Below are 27,727 nucleotides of genomic sequence, written 5' to 3'. Positions count from 1 at the left end.
TTGGACTAAGGACAGATCAAGGATCCTATCCATATGAAGAGCCCCACCCTCACCATCATGTGTCAGTCACGTGGTTGAGGTCTTACCTTCCTCATTAGATTGCATCTTCTTTAGTGAAGAATCTATAGCCTGCTGGTCATTGTATACCACTCACAATTGGAAGTGCTATATATTTATCTAACAGAAGCATAAATGCAAAAATGAATAAATGCATGAATGAATGGGAGAATGAAATAAAGTGGAAACCAGATAGCAGGCTGTATTTTTTTTAACAGAGAAGCAGACAAGTTTGAAATTCTAAAACCTCTATAGTAAGATTCATTTGGCTGTTGAGAGAAGAGTGTCAGAGCTATAACAGATGCACAGCTCAAGTCTCCTGCTGTCAATCTGATAATATCCTGAATATTTTCACATTAAAAATGCACATTAAATTTTTTTTATGTATTCACATCCCGCCTGTAGAGTTACAAGATTGTATAAAATTCTTTTTAAACTCTCTTGAGGACAGAATTTAAGTAAAATCTTTTTAGAAAATTTTATAGAAATATCACTAAAGAATGGACAATTAATATGAATGCTGAAGTCTGGATTATGAGTAACACATCAGAAGTCTGAACCTAAGTTAACATTCTGTTTGTTAAAGGGTGACTAAATAGTCTCTCGTTTGAGCTATTTTGAGCACTATTCTTTAGACACTGGTTTTCTTAAAAAGTGTAACTTGAACCAGGCATAATATTCCGGATAATCTATCAAGTACAGAATACAATGAAATTATTAACTCTCTTAATAGACGTTGCAGTTATAAATCTGTTCCTTATACTAAATTTTAACAGCTCTGTCAACTCACTTGTATAGGTCATTTTCATACGAAGGTGCATGAATAAATCATTGCCCAGCTTCTACATACACATACGTACATGGGTACGTGTTACATAAAATTAAATGTTAGCACAGTGTCACATGAGTTCCCATTAGACCTTATCTTCTTAAGTTTAGCCCATATTTCCACATTTTTAGGTCAAAATTCATTTTGATTCTGACATCTACTACATTAGATAACTTTCCTAGCTTTACGACGATGGTAGATCTGATCAGCACATCCATATCCTCATGCAAATGTTTACAGGAATATTAAACAGGGCAAAATTCAGGAGGCAGGTCTGTGGAGGGCCTCTAGGCAAGGTGGTTCTCAAATTTCATGTGCAAAAAACCCCCTGCGGAGCTCCTTTAAAATGCAGACATCTGGGTCTCTCCTTCAGTAATTCTGATTCAGCGGATCTGGAGTAGGGCCTAGGAATATAAATTTTTAAAAAGAACCTGTGGAAATAAATGAAGAACACCAAATGAGAACAAGCAAAGGCTATTTATTCAGAGCTTGCTATAACAAGGGAGTAGGCCCCGTCACTTGCACGTGGCAGAGACAGGCAGAGGAGCGGGAAGGCTTTATATTTGGGAAAAAAGGAAGGCTGCAGATGTTATGCACTGAATGTTTCTGTCCCCCCAAAAATTCATATATTGAAATCCCAATCTCCAATGTGATGGTATCGGGAGATGGGGCCTCCAGGAGGTGATTAGGTCATGAGGGTAGATCCCTCATGAGTGGGATTAGTGCCCTTATGAAAGAGACCCCAGAGAGCTCTCTTGCCCCTTCTGTCATGTGAGGACACAGTGAGAAGACAGCTATCCATGAACCAGGAGGCCAGCTCTCATCAGACACCAAGTCTTCCAGTGCCTTGATCGTGGACTTTCTAGCCTCCAGACTATGAGAAAAAAATGTTTGTTGTTTCAGCCACCCAGTCTATGGTATTTTTGTTATAGCAGCCCAAACAGACTAAGGCATCATGTATGCCCCAATTGGAGGCTGTTGGCACAGGGAAGCTGCAGGCAGGCTAAGTAGAAGTGGGGCATGCTATGTGACTGGTTACAATTCATGTTAGGCTTTCTCCGCTTGGTCCAAAATTGGAAGTGGGGGCAAAAATTAGGGACACTGTTGGTTATCAGTCAAGTTTAGCCACTTGGGGCCAATTGTTACAGGAATCATTGCTTGGCTTCCTGGACTGTTAGACACACCCTGGACTAGTTACTCTATGTTGTAGTTTGGCTTCCTGGGCTGGTTGCTGCAGATTGTGGGTCAGAGTTCTATTTTTATACGTAATCTAACCACTGTCCGTTTGTACCTTATTTGTCACACTCCCAGAAATTCTGGCTCAGGAAGTTCCCAAACGTAGTGCACTGGGCTTTTAAAGTACTTACCCTAACCCTCCTGGTTGACTCTGATTATGCCAGGCTCTCAGCTAGTTGACATAAGGATATTAAGATGGAATGAGCAATTGGAATAATAATCACTTCTTTGTGTAACCCTTCACAGTTTACAGGTTTTTTCAGATTTAATCCTTGTACCACCTTTGTTTAGGAGAGGCATGATTCTATATTCTCAAGCTAGTGGGTTCCATTTACACGATAACTTGCCACAGGTTGGGCGGGTTACGCCTATAAAACATAAACTGGCAAAGAAAAGCACAGGGAGTTTTTCTAAACATATTTCACCATCAGAAGGATGAGGAATGTATTAAGGAGGAATTTATCCTGATATGATCACAGAAAAAAACATAGATTTAATCTATTAAAATCCTTGACCACTATATACCTATTAAAATGGCAAAGAAGAAAAAAAACTGACAATACTAAGTGCTAGCAAGAATGCAGAATAACTGGCACTCTTATATATTGTCAGTGGGAATGAAAAATGGTCCAGCCACTTGGTTGGTTTCCACTTGGAAAACAGTTTGGAAGTTTCTTATGAAGATAAATTTTCACCTACCACATGAGCCAGCAACACCACTGCTAGGTATTTACCCAAGTAGAACGAAAACTTACATTCAGGTAAAAACCTGTATGTGAACATTTATAGTAGCTGTATTCATAAGCACCAAAAACTGGAAACCGAGATGTCCTTTCATGGGTGAAGGATAAATAAACTGTGCTACATTCATGAAATGGAATACTTCTTAGCATTAAAAACAAATAAACTATTGATTCAAGAAACAACATGGATGAATCTTAAATGCATTTTGCTAACTGAAAGTCTACATAACATATGTTTTCATTTATATGACATTCTGGAAAAGGCAAAACTACAGAGCGGTTGCTAGTGGTTTGGGGAGCGGGAGGCTGAAGTAAATGACAAAGGGGCAGCACAGGGGAATTCTGAGGATGATGGACCCGCTCCTCCAGGAACATCATGGTGGATATCTAACTCCATACGCTTGTCAACCTTCATGGAACAGTATTCCACAAAGAGTAAATTTTACTGTACGTAAATTTTTTTTGATCAACCAAGATAGGGAATCCGAGATGGAATGCAGTCTGTGACAAACGAGTTGAATTGTATTGTAAATGAATAACATGAGCACACAGGAGGGGATAGAGAAGAAAGGAGCTGACCTAACTAACTCCGGAAAACAGTGATATGACTGGATACTGTAAAGCTAAAGATAGAAAGAACTGTACACAAACACAGTACTCTAACTGGTAAACTTGTTTCTCATTGGAATTCTGTAACTACTTCATATATATCCTGGGGTCATATAAACATGCAAATAAATTGAAAATAATTCTGAAAGCCCTACCCTTGAAGAAAGAAAGACAAGATTTGCTAAGTAGATGAAATATAAAATTGTTTGTATCCAGGAAATGGCAAAAAAAAAAAATAATATTTGCAGCATGAAATTTGGGTCTTAGAGAATATAACATTAATACAAGAGAACTGGGCATTTTTAAACATGATACACATAATACAGCCTGTATTTCTTTCTGCTTTTGATTTAGAGCTTATCTATAGTAAGAGTGGTCAATGATAAGATAAAAAAAATCTAATAAACTGTTACGAGTATTTCAAAATAGTAGCAATAAGTAAAATCATCAATCAAGAAGTTTTAAAGCCTTAAACTGTCATATAACAAGATCCTATTACTATCTGTTATTGAAGTCAGCATGCTGATTACTAAAGGAGATAGTAAAATATGTAAGTATCAGATGATCAATGGTGATTGCTCTGGTGGAGACTGTGCAATGTAAAAAGAAAATAAAACACTTCTAACTTAGGACCAGAATGAGTTTGCTCTTGCTCTTTTCAGTGGTACTGGAGTAGATAAAATGAAGAAAGATGTGTTGTAGGATCATTTTCAAACTGTCATAGATGAGGAAGAACCCCCCCACACCATTAACCTCATGTTTCATGATGGGGTCTGCTTTGCAGGGTTGCCTTACCACTTTGCACACATTTATCGATGAGCTACACTCTCTGAGGAACTGAGCACTTTCACTGAATTTTGTGAGTCATGTATCCTATTTTGAGTCACCTTGGCTCTCATTTAATTATAGACTTAATGAGTATTTCGTAATTTCAAGACAATTTTGTTATGTAGAGCCTATGGTTTTCACCAGAAATGCAAAGGGGTCAGTAAGTAGACCACAACACCTTAAGAACGACAGCCTTGCAGTCAGAATTTTTTGAGTACTAGTCTTGCCACTTCCTTGTTGAGAACAAAGAACTTACTCTGGTCCCGTTCCCTTGGCCTCCAAATGCTGATATTAACTGCTTCCCTGCTCCTTCCACAGGGTTGTCACGAGGACCACATGAAATTGCAGAAGCATTAATGCTTTGGAATCTCATCACATAAAAATGATACAAGTGAGAGTTGCTATGATGACTATAACTATTAACAAGGAAATTCTTTTTTTTTTTTTTTTTTTTAATTTTTTGTTTATTGCAGTAACATTGGTTTATAACATTGTAAAAATTTCAGGTGTACATCATTGTACTTCTATTTCTGCATGGACTACATCATGTTCACCACCAAAATACTAATTACAACCCATCACCACACACATGTACCGAATTATCCCTTTCACCCTCCTCCCTCCCCACTTCCCCTCTGGTAACCACCAATCCAATCTCTGTCCCTATGTGTTTGTTTATTGTTGTTATTATCTACTACTTAATGAAGGAAATCATACGGTATTTGACCTTCTCCCTCTGACTTATTTCACTTTGCATTATACCCTCAATGTCCATCCATGTTGTCACAAATGGCTGGATTTCGTCGTTTCTTATGGCTGAGTAGTATTCCATTGTGTATATATACCACAGCTTCTTTATCCATTCGTCCCTTGATGGGCACTTAGGTTGCTTCCAAGTCTTGGCTATCGTGAATAAGGCTGCAATGAACACAGGGGTGCATGTACCTTTGCAAATTGGTGTTTTCAAGTTCTTTGGATAAATACCCAACAGTGGAATAGCTGGATCATATGGTAGTTCTATCGTTGATTTTTTGAGGAATCTCCATACTGTTTTCCATAGTGGCTGCACCAGTTTGCACTCCCACCAGCAGTGTATGAGAGTTCCCTTCTCTCCACAACCTCTCCAACTTAACAAGGAAATTCTTGACATGAATGAAAATCAAAGAAAAGCTCTTTTTATATTGATAGAAACATTATATAATGACGGATTTGCTACATTGATCAAATGATGTGATTCTTAAAAACATCAATATGACTACTAAAATGTCTTCTTCCAATGATAAAATATTCAATGATAAAGAAAAATATAAGTAAATTTTAGTGTAGCAACTCAACTAAATAATTTATAAGTATCAAAAGTTATAGTTATGGGGGCCGGCCTGGTGGCATAGCGGTTAAGTGCTCGCACTCTGCTTCGGCAGTCTGTGGTTCACAGGTTCGGATCCCGGGCATGGACTGCTTGTCAAGTCATGCTGTGGCGGTGTCCCATATAAAGTAGGGGAAAATGGGCATGGATGTTAGCCCAGGGCCAATCTTCCTCACCACAAAGAGGAGGATTGGCATTTGATGTTAGCTCAGAGCTAATCTTCCTCACACACACAAAAAATTGTAGTTATGAGAGAGAATGGAAGTTATGATAACCTCCTTCTTTCCTTACTTTACTTAACTAAGAAATAAATAAAGCATACAAATTCCTTCACACAAAGATATTAGAAATTATTCTCCAAGGTGTACCTCTGGGATATTAGGAGGATGTTAAAGCTGAATACAAAAGGAATGAGTTATTGAGGGTAGAATTCTGTCATCAGGGAAAGATTGGCCTCTTTTCAATCACACCACGTGGGCGATTATATGTTCTTACATAAAGCTAGATCTGCTTTTTTTAAGTCAATGAAAGCCAATCAAACAAGGATTCTTTGGTTAATCCTGAAGACCATTCGACATAAAGAGAAAAGACTAGAAAGAGGATCAAGAGGCGTTCTTTCTGGTCCCAGTCCTGCCCTGTTATTAGCTACTCTGGACCTCAAATTTCTTCACTAGTAACACTACCCTACCTACTCCAAGGGGTGTGTGTGTGACAGAGACAGAGAGACAGAAAGACACAGAGAGAGAGGCGTCAAATGAAATAAACGTGGAAGTGCTTAAATAGTAGTTTCTCAAGAGTGAGATTATAGTTTTATGTTCTGAAACACAGTAAACCTAGTGACTGAAATAAAGTCTGTCCATAACCTAAAGATCAAAGTCTTTAAGGTTGTCATTTCTTGGGAGTTAAGAATTTAACTTCTATCATTTCTTAAAATCATTTCCTTTTTCTGGAGGAGCACTGTCTCTGATCAGAGAGGTGTTTTTCTTTTCTGAAGGATCCACCTCTCTGCTCTTCAGTCTCAACACAATTGAGAAGAAGTTGACGTACATTTCTGGAACTTTCTCTTTCTCCATCAGCACCCTCTTGAGAATTCAGGTGTCCTTTCCATTGTTTTAGGACACCGTGGCCACTGCCTGTCCACGTCTCCACAGGTCGGCCCCCGAAACAGGACTTTGAGACTTGACAAAGCCATGGTCCCTCTCTACCTGTTTCCTCACCTGAAAAATGAGACTATCTTAGCTTATGTCTTTGGTCTCTTTCTGCCCTAAAATTCCACCCGCATCGTCAAACTGACAAGAAAAAAATCATGTTTACTTGGATCCCGGTGGAAAATGCTTCTGCTGTCCCTGCAGAAGGTAGAGCCACACTGTGCACAGAGGATTCTCAGTCCCCCAGGGGTGGACCCAAGAACACAGCGCCACACTGTGCACAGAGGCTTCTCAATCCCCCAGGGGTGGACCCAGGTTTTCTGGGGCCTGAAGGTCATACAACTGAGGTGGGAGACTCTTTAAGGAAAAAAATACAGTATTTTGAATATAAAGTTAAGTAAAGAGGAAATGTTTATTTATAATGAGAAAAGAAATCACAACAAAATTACAAATTTTTAAATGTTGACAAATACAACAAACATCATAAAATCAAGAAAGCATAATGTTTTTATTAATTAACTGTTGACACATCTCTTACAGTACTCTTTTCTACTTGTTTGGCTGCATGCTCTTCCCTTCTTTTTGTGACAATAGTACTAAAATATTTTACATAAAGAGAACAGAATGATAATTCAGTCTTTTTTCTATTGTGATTAATCGAAAGTTGTTTTTATTATTGATGCTTAGGATGCATAAAACATGTGACTTGGCACATGTACACTGTGCTTGTAGTATTGCTACCTGGTGGGTGTCCTGCAAATGCAGGAATTCTGAGAACTTCCGCTGAAGGTCTTATTGCTGTGAATGTTACACTGTTGTGCACATTTCTGTAGTGGTGAGCCATGGATAAGAACCAAATCCTCCACTTACAGCCTTGCCCATCTAATGAATCAAAGAAGTATTTCTGGAAGCTATTCTTGTATTAGCATAGTTAGAAATAAATTCACTATACATGAAAGTGGCTTTAAATCACATAAATATATCCCTCTGAACCCAAATTAAATATATCCTCAATTCAACTTTCCATTAATGAATTCCAATGATGCCTGTGGTCACTCCAATACCACTTGACAGGAGGAGGAGTAGTTTGGAGGGAAAGTAGAATCAGAAAGATACAGAAGACTTAACAAGTTATACTTAGAATGTCTTAATTTTGAAATTTTACAAAAAAAAATAACCTCCTCTCAGGGCTTTGGAAGGTACCAGGTGAGAGCCCCTGAAGGTTACGCTTCATTAGCTTTATGGCAAATCTTCCTCTGTCTTTCCAATGGGCCCCAACCTGCCCCTGTCCCAGCTGCCTGAGTAGAAGAGATTCTCAGACTATGATCCAAGAGATGACACTTGGGAGTTGAAGCTGGAATGTCATGGGAAGGAGCACATTCTAGAGTTCCTGGAACAGCTCCTAAAGGTAGTATGAATGCACAGTCATAACGACGTTCCGGTCAAGGACAGATCACATATACGACAGTGGCCCCATAAGATTAGTATCCTATAGCTTAGCTGTGTAGTAGGCTATACCATCTGTGTTTGTGTAAGTACACTCCATGACATTTGCACAAAAACAAAATTGCCTACTGACGCATTTCTCAGAATGTATCTCTGTCCTTAAGTGATGCCTGACTGTAGTTACTACTTCCATCTTGTATTAAGAACAGTGTGAAAATGGACAGCTGCTTTCTTAGAAAGAAGAACAGGAAATGACCAAGACTGGACTAGAACTAGATTCTGCCAAAGGGGCCAGAGTACATGCATGCACCAGAGGCTGCTGCCTATTGCAAAACAGAGTGAGGGTGTTGGGAGCTGTGATGGATTAGTGATGTCTGTAAGGGCATTGAATTCTAAGGTGGTACCAAATGATCCAGATATTTAATACTCCCAGTTTGGTGTGTCAGTCCAAACCAGAGAACACGGCCAAGGTGAGTTGTAGACAGTGTATAGAGAATCAAGCTACATTCTGGATAAAAATAGTGGTGAAGAGACAAATACATACATACATACATATAACTTTAGGCACGTACGAATAAGTAGAGAATACAGTTCAGGTGGAAAACATTATGTATGTCCAAGTCAGATACGTGTTGGGAAAAATTAAAAAGTAGCATAATCAAGGAAGGAAGGAATTTCCTCATTCCCTCTATCCAGGTTTTCAGCAACTCAATGGTATGGGCAGGTAAGAGCAGACAGTTATGTTCTGTTCCTTAAGCCTAAGAAGGGTTTACCAAATACTTACAATTCATAGCCACAGCACCACTGGAAGAATCTGGCAAATCTTCTAGTTCTAATAGATAAAGAAGATAAAACACAATCTCTGCCCTCATGGTGTACATATTTACGTAGAAGACTATATTAGGTCATAGACCCTCACATGGAGATTTGCTTGCAGCAATCTTATTGGGGAGTGCTCCCAGGAGCAGCATCAGTGATGAAATGAAGGCAGCAGAATTGGGCAGAGAAAGAAGTTGAACTTCAGTGCATTTGCCACAGAGCCCTCAGCCAATTCCACCGAGTGCTCTGGGGCAGGGACAACTCTCCGGAGTTGCCTTCAAGTGAAAAATGAGGTCTTTGAGCTCCCACAGTGGACCAGTCATTGGGCGGAGGCTGCCCCTGGGGAGGGTGTATCACCACGGGTGAAGCAGCTCCCTTCCAGTCGAGGGCAGTTCCCAGAGAGAGAGACTCAGCTGTGAGTCCTTTGCAGCCAGCAAACCTGTAGCCAGTGGTATGAACGTCATCGCCCTGGAGAAGCATCTGGGCAGCACATTACACTGTCCACTACAGACAAAGTAGGAAGAAACACAAATGAAATCTAGGACAGTAGTAGAAGATCCAGAATGCTTTAGGCCTAGTTGATGAGTCAATTGTGAAATGGTTGGCATAGACAGCAGAGAGGGAGCATCTTGCTGATCATTCTCCCCTATTTGAGTCTCTTCTCTGAACTGAGATTACCTGTCTCTCAAAACTTCCTATTAAAATGTAATTGAGTCCCTTGAAAATTGTGAGGCATGGATCTAAAGACATCAATGACCACTCTGAGAATAGAATAAAGATAGGTATGTTTAGACGGACTATGCTGTGAGTGAGTATTCTCACCAGAAAATTACAGTGGAGGATTGCGGTTCACCAAAGGGCACTGTGAGGGCAATGGTCGCCCTAGAAGAGAGTGAACTGCACGAGTCACCTGGGGAGGAAGAGAGCATCTGACTCCAATTTGCTATCCTTCCTACTTTGCTAGGCCAGCCCAGCTGCTCACGTCCCCTTTTGAATGTTCCATTTCTGTTTAACTACATTCTGCAATTCTGTCCCCCAATAGCAGCTGCTCCGCACTTGGCAGATGCTGTGGGCAATTCAAGAGTTTGTTTACCTTTGCTCAGAAGCTCTGTGACACGTGTTCTTACATTCCGAGGGAGGCAACAGAAGGAGAATAAATGCATAACCTAGAGAACCAACTACCGTTACATCAAAAATAGGCTGGCTTGTTACGTGTTTTCCCTTAACTGCAATTAAATATTTTTTATAATAGTGAATGCCAAATAAGTGCAATGGTCCAAGAGAAAACAGAGACAACAAATGTAACAACGCCATGTGGCAATCCCAGTTGTATTTGGGTATAATCATTAACTTTGCTTCTAGAGAATTTACAGGGAAAATACCGTTATTCTCTAACATTATTCGGAAACCTTGCAAATAAAGTCTCTGTCAAGTGAAATCAAGATTTGTTCTTGAAAATTGTGGATAAGGATTACAAAGTTAGCAGGATGGGATTGAGGGGTATCTATTTTTCAAAACATGCTCAGCATTATCTTTTTTTTTTTTTTTTTTGTGGTCAGGAAGATTAGCCCTGAGCTAATATCTGCTGCCAATCCGCGTCTTTTTGCTGAGGAAGATTGGCCCTGGGCTAACATCCACACCCATCTTCCTCCACTTTATATGTGGGACACGTGCCACAGCATGGCTTGATAAGCGATGTGTAGGTCTGCACCCGGGATCCAAACCTGTGAACCCTGGGCCACCGAAGCAGACCACACAAACTTAACCACTACGCCACCAGGCCAGCCCCCTCAGCCTTATCTTTTAAAGAAAACTACGGCTAGAGCAGGGTAGAAACATTGCAGTCAGTAATCTATGGTTTTATAAAGATGATTTTTCCTTGGAGACCATGACTTGAACTACATTACTTCTATTTCACTTACGTTTGCTGAATTCTTGAATCAATTTTCAATTTCCAGACACAGAAAATCAGGTATTTAGAGTACTAAAACTTCTTCTTTTCTCTCCTTCCTGCCGTTGTAGGTTTTTATTTTTACAGACCCGACTAGATCTACCAAGCTGTAAAGTTCAAATATACCTGTGGGTTGCTGGCCAAAATCATCTTCAAAAGGTCTGTTTGACTTTATTATTTGCATGAAATGAAGATTGCTTCACCTACTGCTGGCACTGCTTTTCTTTATTGTTGCTAATAAAAACAAGTGTTGCAAGCAGTGCCTTCATTATTTCTTTCAATTTACTTTTACTATTCTGTGAAGCATTTCCCTCCTGGAGACCCAGACAGATATTTGTAAGTGCTTGTCGTTTGACCCCACATTAGGTGACTTTGTTCACCCTGGGGGAGCCTGATTATACTCTGGGTCACTTCATATGTCACTGCAGTTGACTGTTTTGCCTTTTGTCTCAGAGTAGATGAGAATGGCCACTCTGGTCCCAAAAGGACTTTAAGAGGAGAATACATACACAACAGTTACCCTAGGATTAAATAGGCACTTGTAATATAAGATTCCTCTGTAGATTATAACTTCCTTTTGTGATCTGTGAATTATTATTATTTTTTTGTGTGTGAGGAAGATCAACCCTGAGCTAACATCCATGCCAATCCTCCTCCTTTTTCTGAGGCAGACTGGCCCTGAGCTAACATCTATTGCCAATCCTCCTCCTTTTTTTCCCTTTTCCTCCCCAAGGCCCCAGTAGATAGTTGTGTGTCATAGTTGCACATCCTTCTAGTTGCTGTATGTGGGACGCGGCCTCAGCATGGCCGGAGAAGCAGTGTGTCGGGACACACCTGGGATCCGAACCCAGGCTGCCAGCAGCTGAGTGCACGCAGTCAACAGCCACGCCACGGGGCCAGCCCCTGTGAATTATTTTGTATGTTTGAAGTACATCCTTACACCAAAGTCAGGCCTTAAAGTTCTTCCCACTTTCTCCTAAGTGTGGGAATTAATCACTTGAGACTGTAATTAAACATAAGATTCTCAAGAAAAGAATTCCAGCACAGAGAGTTTCCTACAGACATGCTAGATAACACTTAATGAAGCCTTTTATATCCTGTTAAGACTGTATGCCATGCAGTCTGTGTGTAAAATGGTTGTTGAAATGGTTTTAACATTTTAAAAATTATATGATTCCTCATCTAAATAACAAAGTGGGGACTATCACTATCAAACAGTCCATAGGCAAGTAACGTATGATGTGTGTTACTCTTCGTCATCATGTTAACATTAGTAATACTCACAAGGAATTAAAGTATTAATTTTTCATAAGTCCTAAAAAAAGGCATATTATTGCAATAATTCAATCACAGAAAACACAAAGGATATGAGATTCTAGCTGAATGCAAATAGAATTTAAATATGTATGTTTCAGTTTAACCACACTGGTATATGCTTTAGATGTGGCTTAACTTTTATTCTAACCATATAAAATAATTCAACCAACTCTCTTCTTTGCATAGAAATGGAATATTTTTGCAATATGGTTTTCTGTTCGTCTGAGCTGAAGAAACTCCTTCGACCCTGTCTTTAATCCATCTTTTAAGCCATACTTTAGCCCAGTCTCAGTGACTATCACTCCTATGGAACCAAGAGTTTCACCAACTTCAGAAAGACAACTTTCTTGTGCTTACTCTCACACAATCTGGAGATTTTTTTTTTAATTGAGGTCATATTGGCTTATAACATTTCAGGTGTACGTTACTGTCTCGGTTTCTGTATGGACTGCATCCTGTTCACCACCAATAGCATAGTTTTTATCCACCACCACACACATGTGCCCCTTCAGCCCTTTCGCCCTCCCCCTAATCCTTTCCTCCTCTGGTAACCACTATTCTGTTCTCCTTATCTATGTGTTTTAATTACAGAGTTGCTAACCTTGAGATAGACACTCCCAACCACACCATCTTGTAGGGATTATAAGTGTGCCTGGGGTACAGTATTCCACATGGAAGCAAGTATAACTGGGTCTTGATATCCCCAATTGTGAAAGGGAGGATTGAAACACAAGAGCGCAAGTCAGCTGATCCCAAAGCTAGTTCTTTCTGCTTATCTCTTTCAACACTGGATAAATCTAGATGTCAGCTGTTGGTCAATTGGGGTGGCATTCAAACACGATTTCTTTGCTCTGCTAAGTCACCTCCATGCTCCGCTCACACATTCGCTAGTGTAGGGCCTGCCTCCAGGACCCTTGTGACACCAGGTTCCCCAGGCTTCCGTTGGTAAAGAGTTTCCTGCTACATTAGTCAGGCTGGGCTAAGCTGGGCTATGGTAACGAATTAATCCTGGCGTCCCAATGGCCGAACAGCACAAAGATTTTTTTCTCACTCACGTGAAGTCTGATGGAAATCAGGTGACTCTCCAGAGCGTCTGTCTCCACACAGTGACTCTGTCCTCCGGATATGCCCATCTTGTGCTTCTGCCTTCTCAACAGCTGCAGAGGAAGTTCCCCTGGAGATCACACTGGCCTCCTGTGCTTTGGCCCAGAAATGACACCTGTCAGCCAGAACCAGGGGTGCGATGCTTGATTTGGAGCCAGGGCAGCCCGGCCAGGGTGTCTTTTTCTGCTGGTTGAATTCTTGTTGTACTCGTCGCTTTACTATTATAAAAGTAATTGCATAAAAATTTATAAAGGTCAATCTCTTTGACTCTTAAAAGAGAAGACCAGGAATATAGGTATTTCTTGAAGTGATTTTTTAGTTTTGTCCTATTTTTTATGAAATAAATGTAGCTATTGAGTTAAATACTTAGATAGCTTATATAATTTGAACTCTCAATTAGATATAAAATATTATTTATAGATTTTTTTAACTCTTAGGGTTTTAAATTTACTTTTAAATTTCATTTAGAAATATGAAGACTAATAATAATGGAGAGACATTGATGTTGTAATGCACCTTTGAAACTTTTTCTCTTTCCTAGAGCCCAGGTTTCTCATCTTTGTATTGCTACTGGTTGGTGCTAAAATGACTGTTTATCTTTATTGTTAATTAGTTCATTAGTCATTAATAAATCATTAATGTCTACATTGTTTCTACCCAGGCAAGCTGCACTTAAAGAAGCCATCCTGCTCCTTTGTCTCATCCTTCATGTACAAGCAATCATCAAATTCTGTCAATTTTACTTCCTCAATATCCCTCACATCTGTTCATTTCCTGGTTTCCCCATTGTCACGATATCTTATTTCACATACCTGTCATCTCTCATCTCCATAACTGTGAAAGCCTCATAACCGGGTTCCCTGAATCTCATATTGCACACCTCTGATCCACTCTCTGCTTTTCATCTAGGGTTCTATAAATACAGCAGTGTGTGTGTATAAATTCACATGTGGTCATATTATCGTCATTGCCCACTAGACTAAGTCAAACTCCCAGCCTAGCACAGCAAGGCATAACAAGCCCTCCTGACTTCTCTGGCTTCATCACCACCAACCTCACCTGCTGTCGCTACTGAGATTCAGCATCACACTTCTCTCCCCGTGGAAGAGATTCACACGCACTTCCTTGTGCCAGAAGTGTCCTGACCTCATGGCTCCCACTGCTGACAAATTACTATTATTCTTCAGGACTTGGTTTAGCAGTTATCTCTAAACATGGGTGGACTCTCTTCCTTCAAGCTTTCATGCTTTGTGCTGGCCTCATAATAGCTCTTGTTGCACAAGACGGCAATTTCGTCCTTGTTGTGGGTCTCTCCAGCTACATCAGCATACTTCAAAGTATGGTTAAAAGAACACTTTCCTCTGAATCATCTAGGAAGTTTGTTAACGTTTTAGATCCTAAGATGCCACTCTAGATCTACTGAATCAGAGTCTCTGGGAGTGAGGTCCAGGCTCCATATTTAAGCACCTCATTCAGATGGTTCTGAAGCTACAGAAGTCAGAGAACCATTGCAGTAGGCTGTAGGTCCTTTTGAAGACAGACTGACTTGGCTATTTTTTGCACTTGCATCTCTTTATGTTGGCACAGTGCCTGGCATAGTAGGTAGGCAAGAGAGAATTATGAATGTTTTATACATTTGCATCTTATTGTTCAATACAAAAAAAGTGATCTTCCTAACTCAGCTAAGACTCAACCTAGATTTACTTAGCTAACTAAAAGTATTAAAACAACTTGAGATATACACATTTATCACTAAACTGTTTAACTGTTTCTAATTTACCCACTATTTTCTTTTCCTCATGTTTCTATTTAAACTTTATTTCTAATTATTATTTAACATGTGTAAATTCTAAAGTAAATTCTGCTTTTTCTTTCTAGAATTATTTTCTGCATTTTCCTTACCATGAAAAGGTGACTTTTAAACATTTTTAGAATTTTCTTTTAAAAAGCCCTGTTAAAGTTTCACTACGTGGTTCTCACAGGTACCCTGTCTATAGATATTCCAGATAGCTCAGTGATTACTATATTTATCTCTCAGATTTACCCATTCATCCATTGGACAAATGTTTGGGAAGCTGTTGCCATGTGTCAAGTACAATGTTGGGTGCTGGGCATACACTGGTAAACAAGAGACATAGCCCTGCCCTCACAGAGCTCACTTTATTGTCAGGACACAGGCGTTAGACCAGCAAACACACATACGTGTTGGTGGAGGGGGGGTGTGTGTGTATGTGCAACACAAAATATCACGTGCCAGGAAAGAAATAAGTAGGGCGTTATGTGGGGATAATGAGATAATGAGCGTGAGGCTTATTTAACGTCAAGTCCAGGCTGCTCTGGAGAACGACACTTACCATGAAGCTGAAGAGTGGATGAATCATCAATGAGCAACGCTGGGAGAAGGATGCTCCAACACAGAGAGAACAACAAGTACAAAGGCCCTGCGGTCGGAACTTGGACAGTCGGGAACCTGGAGGAAGCCTGAGATGTCTGGAGGATAGTGAGAAAGGGGGAGGGCTGCCCAAGATGAGGCTGGAGCCACAGGCATGGGTGAGGTTCAAGGAGGACCTTGCCAGCCATGGTACAAGAGTGAATTGTCTTGTAATTGGCATGAGAAGTTGTAGCACGGTTAAACAGAGGAGGCATGTGATCAGACTTATTTTTTTTAAGAGATCACTCCTTCTGAAGTGTAGACAATAGAATTTAGAGAAGGAAGAGAAGCATTGAAGAGAGGAATTAGATGCATTTTGCAGTTGGTGAGATATAGGAGGATGGGCTCTGGTTGGCAACGAAGAGGGGAGATGTGAGCAGGCTGAGGTATAATTTGGAGATTAAATCAACAAAATTGCTGATGGATTACATGGGGAAGAGTGAAGCAAGGTGGAGTTAGGGAGAAAGGAAGCCAAGTTCTGACTGTAAAACCTCCCTGCATCATTTACTAAGAGCAGGAAGCCTGAAAGAAACAGGTTGGGAAGTGGAGGAGACCACAAGAGTTTGGTTTAGGACATGGTAACTTTGGGATGCCTCTGAGGCATTTAAGTGGAGATTGAAAGTAGGTACTTGATTGATTTATATAATATTTAAACCACAGATGAGGCTCAAAATGTTCCTACCACCTTGGCTGTGTTCTGAGATTAACTTTATCTGCATTTACATTTTCTTTATTATTTAGTTTCTTAGGTGTCATTGACCACTTTTACAATTCATGTAGGGATAACATCTAAATTTACCTCTTTACCCTGCTGTGTCTTTCTTCTCTGAAGAAACTTAGAAGACAGACCAAATTTATTCAAATGCTAAAATAATTTCCTATTTGAACTGGAGTGAAATTATTATATATATTTAACCCCCAGACATGTCTGTGAGCAAAGTATGAATAAAAGATATTGGCATAAGAATTCAAGACAATATATGCATTTATTCTCATTTTATTGTTGAATAATCCTAATGTCTCTCTGACGTTTTACAATTCTAAATTGATTGCAAATTTGCAACGACAACTGTTTTACATAGGAGAGGATAAATTAGTAACTGAGCTCAAAAGCATATATTGAGTTTAATCTTGATGGTTAATAATAATAATAGTAATAGATAATTTTTATTAAGGTATTACCAAGGGATTCATATAATTTTTCGTACAATTTTTTCATGCAATTTTTAGTTTAAATCTCATAAAAATTCTAAGAGGTAAGCGCTATTATAATCCTCATTTTACCAGTGAAGAAACTGAGACTTTAGAACAATTAAGTAACTTTCCTGAAAGTTATGAAGTGGCAGAGAGTTGAAGGACTCAAGAACAGTTCACTTGACACCAAAATTTTTGCTATTAACCACTGGATTAGGTTGCCTAAAAACTACGAGGATATGAAAGAATATAGTACACTTAAATTGTTTATAATCTAGTCAAAGGAGGAGAGGGTGAGGGAAGGGATGAAGATTCGTGGAGAGCCTACTACCACTCTTTGTCGTATCTAAGGCAGAGAAACCTTTCCTCCTCCTGAAGCCCCATCTTTCTCCCCTTTGCTCTGTATCCAAAAATATGAATATGGAGCTAGATTGGGTGGCTTCTAGAGCCTACGGGGGCCATATTTTACAGAGATGAGGCTAGACCCCAGAGAGTGGTTGGCTTCCCATCTCAGGCCAGACACTGAGGAAGAACTAGAGCAGATACTCCAGACTGCTTAGGTGTCAAGGAATTCATACCTATGAAACTTAGGAAAATGGAGCTTCCCATGTGCTCAAGTCTCATTTGCTGGAGGTCTTCATTGGAATTTAAGACTAAATCTTAGTTAATGTGTGTTCTTTTTGCCTAGCCTTCCCTCGTTTTTAATTATCTTCCCAAGGACTTTATTGGAAGAAGAGGTAGCAGGGTTCAGGGATTACTAGGGCCCTGGTCTAGTAACATTAATATCATCCTTAATAGAACCTGTTCCATTATCCTTAATGCCCTCCATGTACTTGGACTTTGAACACAGTTTATCTTCTGCTGCACAGAGCTTGTTTGGTTTAGTAGTATTATTGTGCCCACTGTAATGGGAGGATCAAAACTTGGGACTTCAATAAACAAGAATTTAAATTTCCCAACCCTGCAAGATTCTAATACATTCAAAAACTACCTTCTCCTAAATGAACACCATGTCTGTGAGGGGTGGTTGTAGGTATACTGTAGAGCTAAGACAACAGCCTCTGGTTTGAATCCTGGTACTACTGTATGCTAAGTGCATGACCTTGAGCATGTTACTCAGCTTTTCTGTGCCTCAGTTACCGTAGGTATAAAATGGTGGTGATAAGATAGGGTCATGGCAAGGATTGGATGATGTATACACTGGAGTGCTTATACCAGGGCCTGACACAGAAAATACTCTAGGTGCTAGAGCATATAGCCTATCTTATTTTTCACAAAGCCTTTTACATGTAATTACTAACCTGCTAGAAATTCTATTAATTCTCTGTCTATAACCCCTCAATGTTCCCTATGTCACTGAAATATTCAACATATCCCATAAAAAATATATCTATTGTTTCGTTGCATTAAGTCTTTGCATTTCTCATTTTGATCTCCTTTCTACCCAATTTTGTGTATATTTACTTACACATATAAAGATCATCTGCCTATATTTCTCATGGGGTCTAGGTGACTGCAACTCTATGTGGCCAATAAATTTTCAATATATACCTTTTTCATTTTATCCTCATAAAAACTCTTCAAGATATGTTTTATTAACCCTGTTCTACAGGGAAGGTAAGTATATCCCAGGGTCATGTATTAAAAAGAATCATCTCCAGGATTCAGGTCAAGACTGCGGTGTTCCCCAGCTTACTTAGAAAAAATAATAATTGCCACTCAAACTAGAAATATTAGTTATGTGCTAATTTAAAGGATGCTTGCCTTGGGTGCAGATATGATCCCAAAGAGAGAAGCTCAGTGAAGGTATAATTCTGTATGGAAAGCTTCAAAGGAAAAGTGAGGCCCGAGCTTGTCCTGAGGGAGAAGTTTGATGAGATGGCAGGTTAAAGGCAGCTTTGCCCAGGCAAGTCATGAAGCCTGAAAACAAGAAGTGCAAACATAGGGCACGGTGCAGAGTACTTATTTGAGCGAAAGTTGTTGGGAAGTGGGAGGAGATACTGTTAAACCAAAAATGGGCCAGTTTGTGGAGGGCTATAAAAACTAAGAGAAGAATTTTGAAATTAGTAAAATACTGCTTTTTTCTTTTTGAAGTTTTTTAACATTTTCTTCCCTCTATTGTTATAATGTTCTTTCTGCTTGATTTCAATGCGCTGCTCAGGTATCCCTCAGATTTCAGCTGAAATGTTTTCTTCTGTAGCATGTCTTCTCCAGGGAAGTAAAACACATCCTCCTCTTTTCTCCCACGGGGCTTAGCTGGGAAAGTGTGGCATTTTTCCCATTAGTATAATGACTTCTTACCTATCTGTGTCCCCCGCTGAACTGTGTAAGCACAGGAAGACAGGAAATGTGTTATATATGTTTTGGATCCTCAGCATTCATCTTAATGTCTAGCACACAGTAGGTACTTAATAGATGTTTGTTGCTTGAATGGATAAATAAATGAATGGTTCTGAAGAAGAGAAATGACAACTGATAAATGAATGAAAAGCAATAGGATACATTGGAGTATATGTGGAAGCCTTTTGGTGTAAAATTAATTTGGCCTGACCATGTTTTTCCAAAAGAGCCTGTCGTGACCTGTTGAGCATGCATTGTCCATCTGCTTTAAATATTTACTACAACCTAAAGACAAGAATGATGCCCTTAAAGACATAGATGTAGCGTCCCACATGTTAGCATTTCTTTAAGGAAAGCATTTCTCTCTAAACTAAAGATTAATTACCGACCTGCTGTGCTCACCTTGTGACCACCGACCTGCTGTGTTCGCTGATCTGCTGTGCCAGCTGAGCATCTCATGACAATTGTGAAAGGGACATTCCTATCATATGTGATGTATACCCTTTGTTCCAAGACGGTATATAACCACTCTGTACACCCCACTTCTTCGGCGCCCTTCCTTCCTCGGGGAAGGAAGGCCCTGGGCTAGTCCTCAGATCTAGCTCATAATAAACACACCTCAATTTTGATTTATAGATTAATTGTGGATTATTTGCATCAACACAATGAAAGTAGAGTCTAATAAACATGCAGAATGGGCTGAAGTAAGAGACACTAAAAGGCAGTCAGATTATTTATATTACAAAATGCATTAGGAGTATGATTTGGGCTGTATGTAGGAAGTGCCCTATATTATTTTCTCGCTAAATCACTGTAATCAGGCAAGAAGAATTTAATCCTGTGATCCTGATTCTCCAACATTAGCCTATCAATCAAAATCAACAAAATGAAAAAATTACTTCAGTTTAAACAGATTTGACAAAAGAAGCAAAAATAATTTCATTTGTATCACAAGTTATGAGGCAAAAATTCTTCAGGATTTTTTTTTCTAATGAGGCTCATATGAATAGGACTTAGAAGGAGGACTTAGAAAATAATTGTTAAACTAAATTTCACATCTTTTGGATTTTTTTCTTTTGGTAGGCATAGTCTAGAGCAATAAATATAATTTGCTGTGGAAAAGTCCATTATATTTGAAAGCTGCAAATAAAAATTTCTTATGGCACTACGAGACTACAGTTTCCCACACCCATTCCCTTTATTCTCACTTGATTAGCCTATAATATACTACGAGAATATAGCCTTCTTTGGGGAGGAAAAAGGAAAAAGAATGAATTTCCATGCTCCTCTTTCTAACTGTGGCCTTAAGCAGTGGAAGATTTTGAATGTGCCAAACAATTAAAATCCTCCATTGCACCAAATGAATTGGTCTAAATGAAATTTCATCTATCATACCTGGTGGAATCATTGTGCATCTCCTTTCCTGAAGAATGAGCCAGTTATTAAGAATAGGTTGAATGTGAATTCGAGTTAAATTATACATTAATATTAAAATATATTTCCCTTTAAAAATGTGTACATTTATGAAATCATCCATTTTTATTTGGGCAAAAAAGATAATTTGATTTCCATCATTGCTCAATGACTACCACCAGCTGCAGGCAAAAATCCATTAGAAGAACATCTACTAGAATGAAACAAAAATCCAATGAACATTTATATGCAACATTTGGAAATTCAGGCTTCAGGCTGATGGAAGTGATTCAAGTGACTGCCTCTCATTAAATGTTGAGAGGAAACAGGGCTGATCTGCCACTCTAAATGAGCAACTCTTTCAACTGTTACAAAGGGTAGCATAGTGGGTGTTTTGAACATTTCTTTTTTTATAAATTAACTAAGCTAATAGTCAATGGCATTACCCAACCAATACATAAGTCAATAAAGACAGACCTAACCAGTGAGTGCGTAAATTAGTATATATATAACGTATATTCTAAAATTAGAATACAAATAAAAGGGGAAGTCATATTGCTAAAAATAGAACTAATGAATGTGATAGCAAGATGTTTTTGTTCACAGCATTACTCCCAAATAGAGAATAAATCTAAATTTATTTTTGTTATATTAAAATGGTACAATATTTAAGAAAAAGATTGCCGTAACTGATTTTTAAATTGTGCATTTATTGTTTTGGTGGAAGTGATTCAACATATCTCAAAGAATAACACTTTAACTCATTTTCCATTTTAAACATTTAACCAAAAAGCCTCTTTTATCTTCTAGATCATTTCAATAATGTTGAACTCAATTAGTCTGGAGAAGAAAGAAGGATAAAAATTGGTTAGATCATATATAAAGAGTGGCCAAAGTATGACTTAATGACAGAGATAGTTGATTGTGTTTTGTTTGTTTGTTTGTTTGCTAAGATTAGCCCTGAGCTAACATCTGTGCCAATCTTCCTCTACTTTACATGTGGGTTGCCACCACAACATGGCTGATGAGTGGTATGGGTCTGAGCCAGGGATCCAAACCCGTGAACCCAGGCCGCTGAAGAGGAACCTGCTGAACTCAACCACTATGCCACAAGGCCGGCCCTTTGCATGTATTTTTTTTTTAACTGATGTGTTAATAGTTTATAAATTTGTGAAATTTGGGTTGTACATTATTGTTTGTCAGTCACCACACAAATGCCTCCCTTCACCCCTTGTGCCCACCCCCCACTCCCTTGCCCCTGGTAACTACCATACAGTTCTCTCTGTCTGTGTGTTGGTTTATATCCCACACATGAGTGAAATCATGCAGTGTTTGTCTTTCCCTCTCTGGCTTACTTTGCTTAACATACTACCCTCTAGGTCCATCCATGTTGTTGCAAACGAAACGATTTTGTCTTTTTTTTATGGCTGAGTAGTATTACATTGTGTGTATATACCACATCTTCTTTATCCAATCATCAGTCGAGGGACAATTGGGTTGCGTCCACTTCTTGCCTATAGTGAATAATGCTGCAATGAGCATATCAGGTTCATTGGATAGATTCCCAGTAGTGGGATAGCTGGATTATGGGGTATTTCAATTTTTAATTTTTTGAGGAATCTCCATACTGTTTTCCATAGAGGCTGTACCGGTTGCATTCCCACCAGCAATAAATGAGGGTTCCCATTTCTCCACATCCTCTCCAATATTTGTTGTTTTTTGTCTTGGTGATTACAACCATTTTAACAGGTGTAAAGTGATATCTTAGTGTAGTCATTTTTTTTTGTGTGTGTGAGAAAGATCAGCCCTGAGCTAACATTCATGCCAATCCTCCTCCTTTTTTTCCCCCTTTTTCTCCCGAAAGCCCCAGTAGATAGTTGTATGTCATGGTTGCACATCCTTCTAGTTGCTGTATGTGGGACGCCGCTTCAGCATGACTGGACAAGCAGTGGGTTGGTGCACGTCCGGGATCCGAACCCGGGCCGCCAGTAGTGGAGCACGCGAACTTAACTGCTAAGCCACGGGGCCTGCCCCATTAGTGTAGTTTTGATTCGCATTTCCCTGATGATTAGTGTTGTTGACCATCTTTTCATACTCCTGTTGGCCATCTATATAAAAAATATGGAACGCCTCACGAATTTGCATGTCATCCTTGTGCAGGGGCCCTGCTAATCTTCTCTGTATCGTTTCAGTTTTAGCATATGTGCTGCTGAAGCGAGCACTGCGTGGGTTTTTTAAATAATATATTTTCATATCAGTCAACAAAGAGAACCAGGGAAGATAATTCTCCCTAAAAGAACATGGGGAAAGAATGGAAGAGAAAGGTGTAAGAACGATTTGATGTGTGTGACCACTAAAGGGAGTGGTAAGATGAGCAATGAGAATGAAGAAAAGAAAGAAGTAATGATGTAAGCAAATATCACTCAAAATAGGAGAAGGATCTAAGCAGAATTCTCCAGAAGTTCTCCCTTCATCTCCTGGAAATTCACCATCCTACATATAGCCCCCAACTATACCCTTTAATATAACCAAAGGTTTTGCAACTCTCCACCCTGTGGTCTGGCCCTTCCCGTTTTTCATTAATATCCACTAGAGTTGTTCGCTACCAGTGGCTCTCAAAGTTTTCTGATTATGCTCCATATACATTCATCTCATGTCCACAAAAATCTGCCAATAAAGAAAACAATATCAGAACACTTAGGTCATCACTGGGATAGCTAAGAGAATTCACCCTTGTGCCTTTCATTTCCACGGAGTTTTTCAGACTCTGGGTGATGATCAAAAGAGATGATTCAGACCAGTTGAAGTAGAAATCATGGGGAAACATGGGGTAGCTTGAAGGAAGAAGTCCTGTGGGGCAGTTGCTGCCCATTGGCCCCCACTCCGACCACCAGATCCATTTTCTGCTCCACCACCCTGCTCTCAGGCACAGGATGTTGCCTTTTATGGACTTTATCACCCAGGCTTCTTTACCCTCTGGCTTCCATTTAGGTTTGGCTAAAAGAGTTACCAGCAGGAAAATTGGAAGATAGAATAAGAAAGACTGGGGCCAGCCCCGCGGCTTAGCAGTTAAGTGCGTGTGCTCCACTACTGGCGGCCCGGGTTCGGATCCCGGGTGCGCACCAACGCACCGCGTCTCTGGCCATGCTGAGGAGGCACCCCACATACAGCAACTAGAAGGATGTGCAACTATGACATACAACTATCTACTGGGGCTTTGGGGGGAAAAAAGGAGGAGGATTGTCAATAGATGTTAGCTCAGAGCCGGTCTTCCTCAGCAAAAAGAGGAGATTTGGCATGGATGTTAGCTCAGGGCTGATCTTACTCACAAAAAAAAAGAAGAAGAAGAAAGACTGATCAGGCATTTCTGCCCCTCTCCTTCCTGCTTTGCCACTCAACTGCCTGCACTTGATGGTCTAGCTCCCATCACAGCAGCCATTCCTCCCTGGCTCCAAGCTCTCTCTTGATTCCAACCACACATCCTCTCCTCTTGCACCTTCAAGCCTATGAACATTTTGGCTTCCCCTGTAGCCCGTCCCTGATATTTCAGTAGTCTTTGATCATTCACTTAACTCCACCCACACCACAGTGATTGTTCTGCTCACTAACTTCTCCTTAAACTCATCAACCATGCCTTCTTTTTGTTATCAGGACCCTGGCACAGCCTGGAGACAGTCCTACATTGCACATCACACCCCTCTCCTACAGGAGCTCTGGGGAAGTCAGAGAATTGGTCCCTCTGGAGGGGTAGAGCTGGGAAGGACCACTCTATAAACATCACCTCACCATCTTCCACTGACCAGGATCCATCTAGCTGAGAAATTTGTAAAAAATGATTGTAAATACCATTGAAACCTGTGTCATGAACAAGGAAGATGATATTGCTACTAAAATACAATGTGATATCAGTGGATATTTAAAATAAACAAATACAAATATTACTCATAATCTTTACCTCCCCAAAATGTTAAAGAAATACTTCCTTTATGGTCATTCTATGACAGTTCCCTGTTTATTTCTTTCTTGTAATATTACAAGCTATAGAAGTTTTCTCGTTTGTTTTTGTTTCCTTGATTATTTGTTTATGCCGATCTCTGTTACTGCACAGAAGCTACATGAGGGCCCACGAGGCCCCATGCACTTTTTATTGTTTCTCCCCAGTGTCAGAGCAGAGTGCCCAGCGCAGAGAAGTCACTCAATAAACAATTTGGGAGTCAATTATTGAAAATAGGTTTTCTTAGCTACGTATTAAACACTAAGCACTGTAATAAGAGCTCTTACAGATCTCATAGCCGAGGAGATAAAACAAAAAGTAAACAACTGCAGTAAGTTGTGATAAAAGCTATGTACCAGGCAACAAATTAAGATCTTTTCATTAATTACACATTGTCTCCACCCTCCAGTGAGTCATGTATTACTATTATTCCCATTTACAGACGAAGGAATATTTTCAGAGACGATAAGTAACTTGCCCAATTTCATACAGCTTAGTAAGTAGAAAATTTAGGACCTGAGCCTATATCTGTTTTATACCTCCCTATTCTATATTTTATGGAAGCTCTGATTATTCATTCATTGATTGATTCAATTAATATTTGTGTGAATGCTTATTTTATACCATATATACTGTTCTAGGCACTAGGCAGGTTGCAGTAAACAAAAAGAAGAAAAAGGCTCCTCCTCCTTGACTGAGCTGACATTCAAAGTTGCAAAGATAAACAGCAAAAAGAAATCAATAAGATACATAATAACATGCTTGAGTCATCATTTTTTGAATAAAATTAAAGCAGAGTAAGGGGATGGAAATACTGAGGAGGTTGCTATTTTAAATTGGGTGGCCAAACAGACCACTCAGAGCTTGGCAGTTGCTAGCCCATTTAATGCCTTTGAGCACCTTAGAAAAGGCTCACCATCCTCCATGCACACACAGCCTTTCCTGTGCACCAGTGTGGATCTGCTTCTATGACAATTGTCCCAGTTCATCCTTTCATTTTCTCATGTTTGGTTTACTGCAAGAGTTTTATGACTTGTCTGTGTACCTCTCCTGCCCTCTGCTACCAAATTAATCTGAATTAATCTGGCCTAGCAGACCAAGCAGAGCTGGATTTCAATCTCATCCAGGCAGCTTTGTATAGGAGTCAACTCAATGCAGTGGCCTGAGGAGGAAATGTTTGACCAAAAGCCTGAAGAAAATGAGGGACCAAGCCATGAGGACAAGTAGTGGGAAGAGCAAGACTAGGGGATATGTGACGTGTTGCAGCAGAGCAAGATCAGGGTAGTGGGGTGAGGAGGAAAGTGGTAGGAAAGGGGGCTGGAGAGGTGGCCCTTCTAAGCCTGGTAAGGACTTTGCATTTTATCCTAAGGGTAAGGGAAAGCCATTAGAGTAGGAAGTTATGGATTCTCTCTCTCAACAGAAAAAAATCCTTCACAAAAAGAGGTAAGATTTAACTTGAAGGTATGAGAATGAGTTGGAGTTCTCCCATAGGTAGATGTTCCGTGTAGAAAGAATCCGCATTGTTGGACGGCGTGGTCAGAAACAAAAACAGTTAGACCACCTAATCCTCGCTACTGAAAATGTCTAGCATAGACCAGCAGCATCTGTGTCACCAGAGAGGTTGTTAGCAATGCAGAATCTCTGGCTTTTATCCAGATCTACTGAATCATAATCTGAATTTTAAACAAGACTCCCAGATGAATTGTAAGCATGACAAGGGATAGGGGGTGAGGGCCGGCCCCGTGGCTTAGCGGTTAAGTGTGCGCGCTCCGCTGCTGGCGGCCCAGGTTCGGATCCCGGGCACGCACCGACGCACCGCTTCTCCGGCCATGCTGAGGCTGTGTCCCACATACATCAACTAGAAGGATGTGCAGCTATGACATACAACAGATAGTTGTATGCCCCTACTGGGGCTTTGGGGGGAAAAAATAAATAAATAAAATCTTTAAAAAAAAAAAGGGATAGGGTGTGAGAGGGTAGAAATGATAAGTGGTCCAGCATTGTTAGGTTCCAGGCCTTAGGTAAGAGTGGGTATAGAGACTCAAGAGGCTGGACAGGTGGGCTGGACTCATTGGGAAGGACTTGAGTATCATGATTAAGAGTCTGGAACATTCTAACAAGAGAAAACATTCCCAGATCCCCACAGCATACTAACTGCCTCACAGTGGCTGAGTACCACCGTCTGTGAAATTCAATATTAAAAAATAAATAGAGAAATTTTTTGCGTTATTGCCTGTAAAATCAAGTGAGTTAAAAATACTGATAGAAATGTGTGTTTTTTTTTCTTTAAAGGAGGCCACATTATCTTCTACTTGAGATAAAAACTATTATCTGGTTATATATGGATAGTCATCCCATGTTAGTTTCTATCCATTCCTCAGAAGCCCTGAAATATGCTGAACAAAATGAGAAACAAAATAGCCCTTGTACATGTACATCAGTGAGTTGTTTATTCTTTTCATTTCTCATGTTCCAGAGGCCAAGTTAAATTGCAAATGTGTTCTTTCTAGGAATGTGAATGTGATCAATTACAGGGCTTTCCCTCATCTTTGTTTTGGCACACATGGTGTTCCATCTTCTCTTACTTCTTACTAAACATAATAAATAGGGATATTCAGAATTCACCACAAAGAGAAAGGGTCAGAATGTCAGAGAAATTGATAAATCCCGAAAATGACTTGAATATTAATTTTACTAAAATGTTTCACAAGATAATCTTTATTTTTCCTTGTTTCTTTAATCTTTTCCTTTTCTTGTTATTTCAGCAAGCTTGGATCTCAGGAAGCATCAGGATGGACAAACAGGGATGGGATTACCCAAGGGCTTGGGAGATGCACAGAAGAAAGGCACAAAATGAAGGGCACCATATGCAGTAGAAAAAAATAGGGAGGTTCAGTCATAT

The 27,727-nt window shown here is 39.7% G+C and overlaps 1 non-coding gene across 1 annotated transcript; it reads right to left on the bottom strand.

Annotated features, from left to right (window-relative positions):
- Nucleotides 1–22,946: 22,946 nt before the first annotated feature.
- On the bottom strand, nt 22,947–23,053 carry LOC147913000 (U6 spliceosomal RNA). The gene has a single exon (XR_015549296.1). It is a non-coding gene; the product is annotated as a U6 spliceosomal RNA (small nuclear RNA).
- Nucleotides 23,054–27,727: the final 4,674 nt, after the last annotated feature.

The sequence above is a fragment of the Ceratotherium simum genome, chromosome 31 (assembly GCF_057802395.1).
Source record: "Ceratotherium simum simum isolate JZ-2026a chromosome 31, ASM5780239v1, whole genome shotgun sequence".
Taxonomy (NCBI): Eukaryota; Metazoa; Chordata; class Mammalia; order Perissodactyla; family Rhinocerotidae; genus Ceratotherium; species Ceratotherium simum.
Note: the sequence above shows the minus strand (reverse complement) of the source record. Positions and strands in the feature narration are given on the sequence as shown.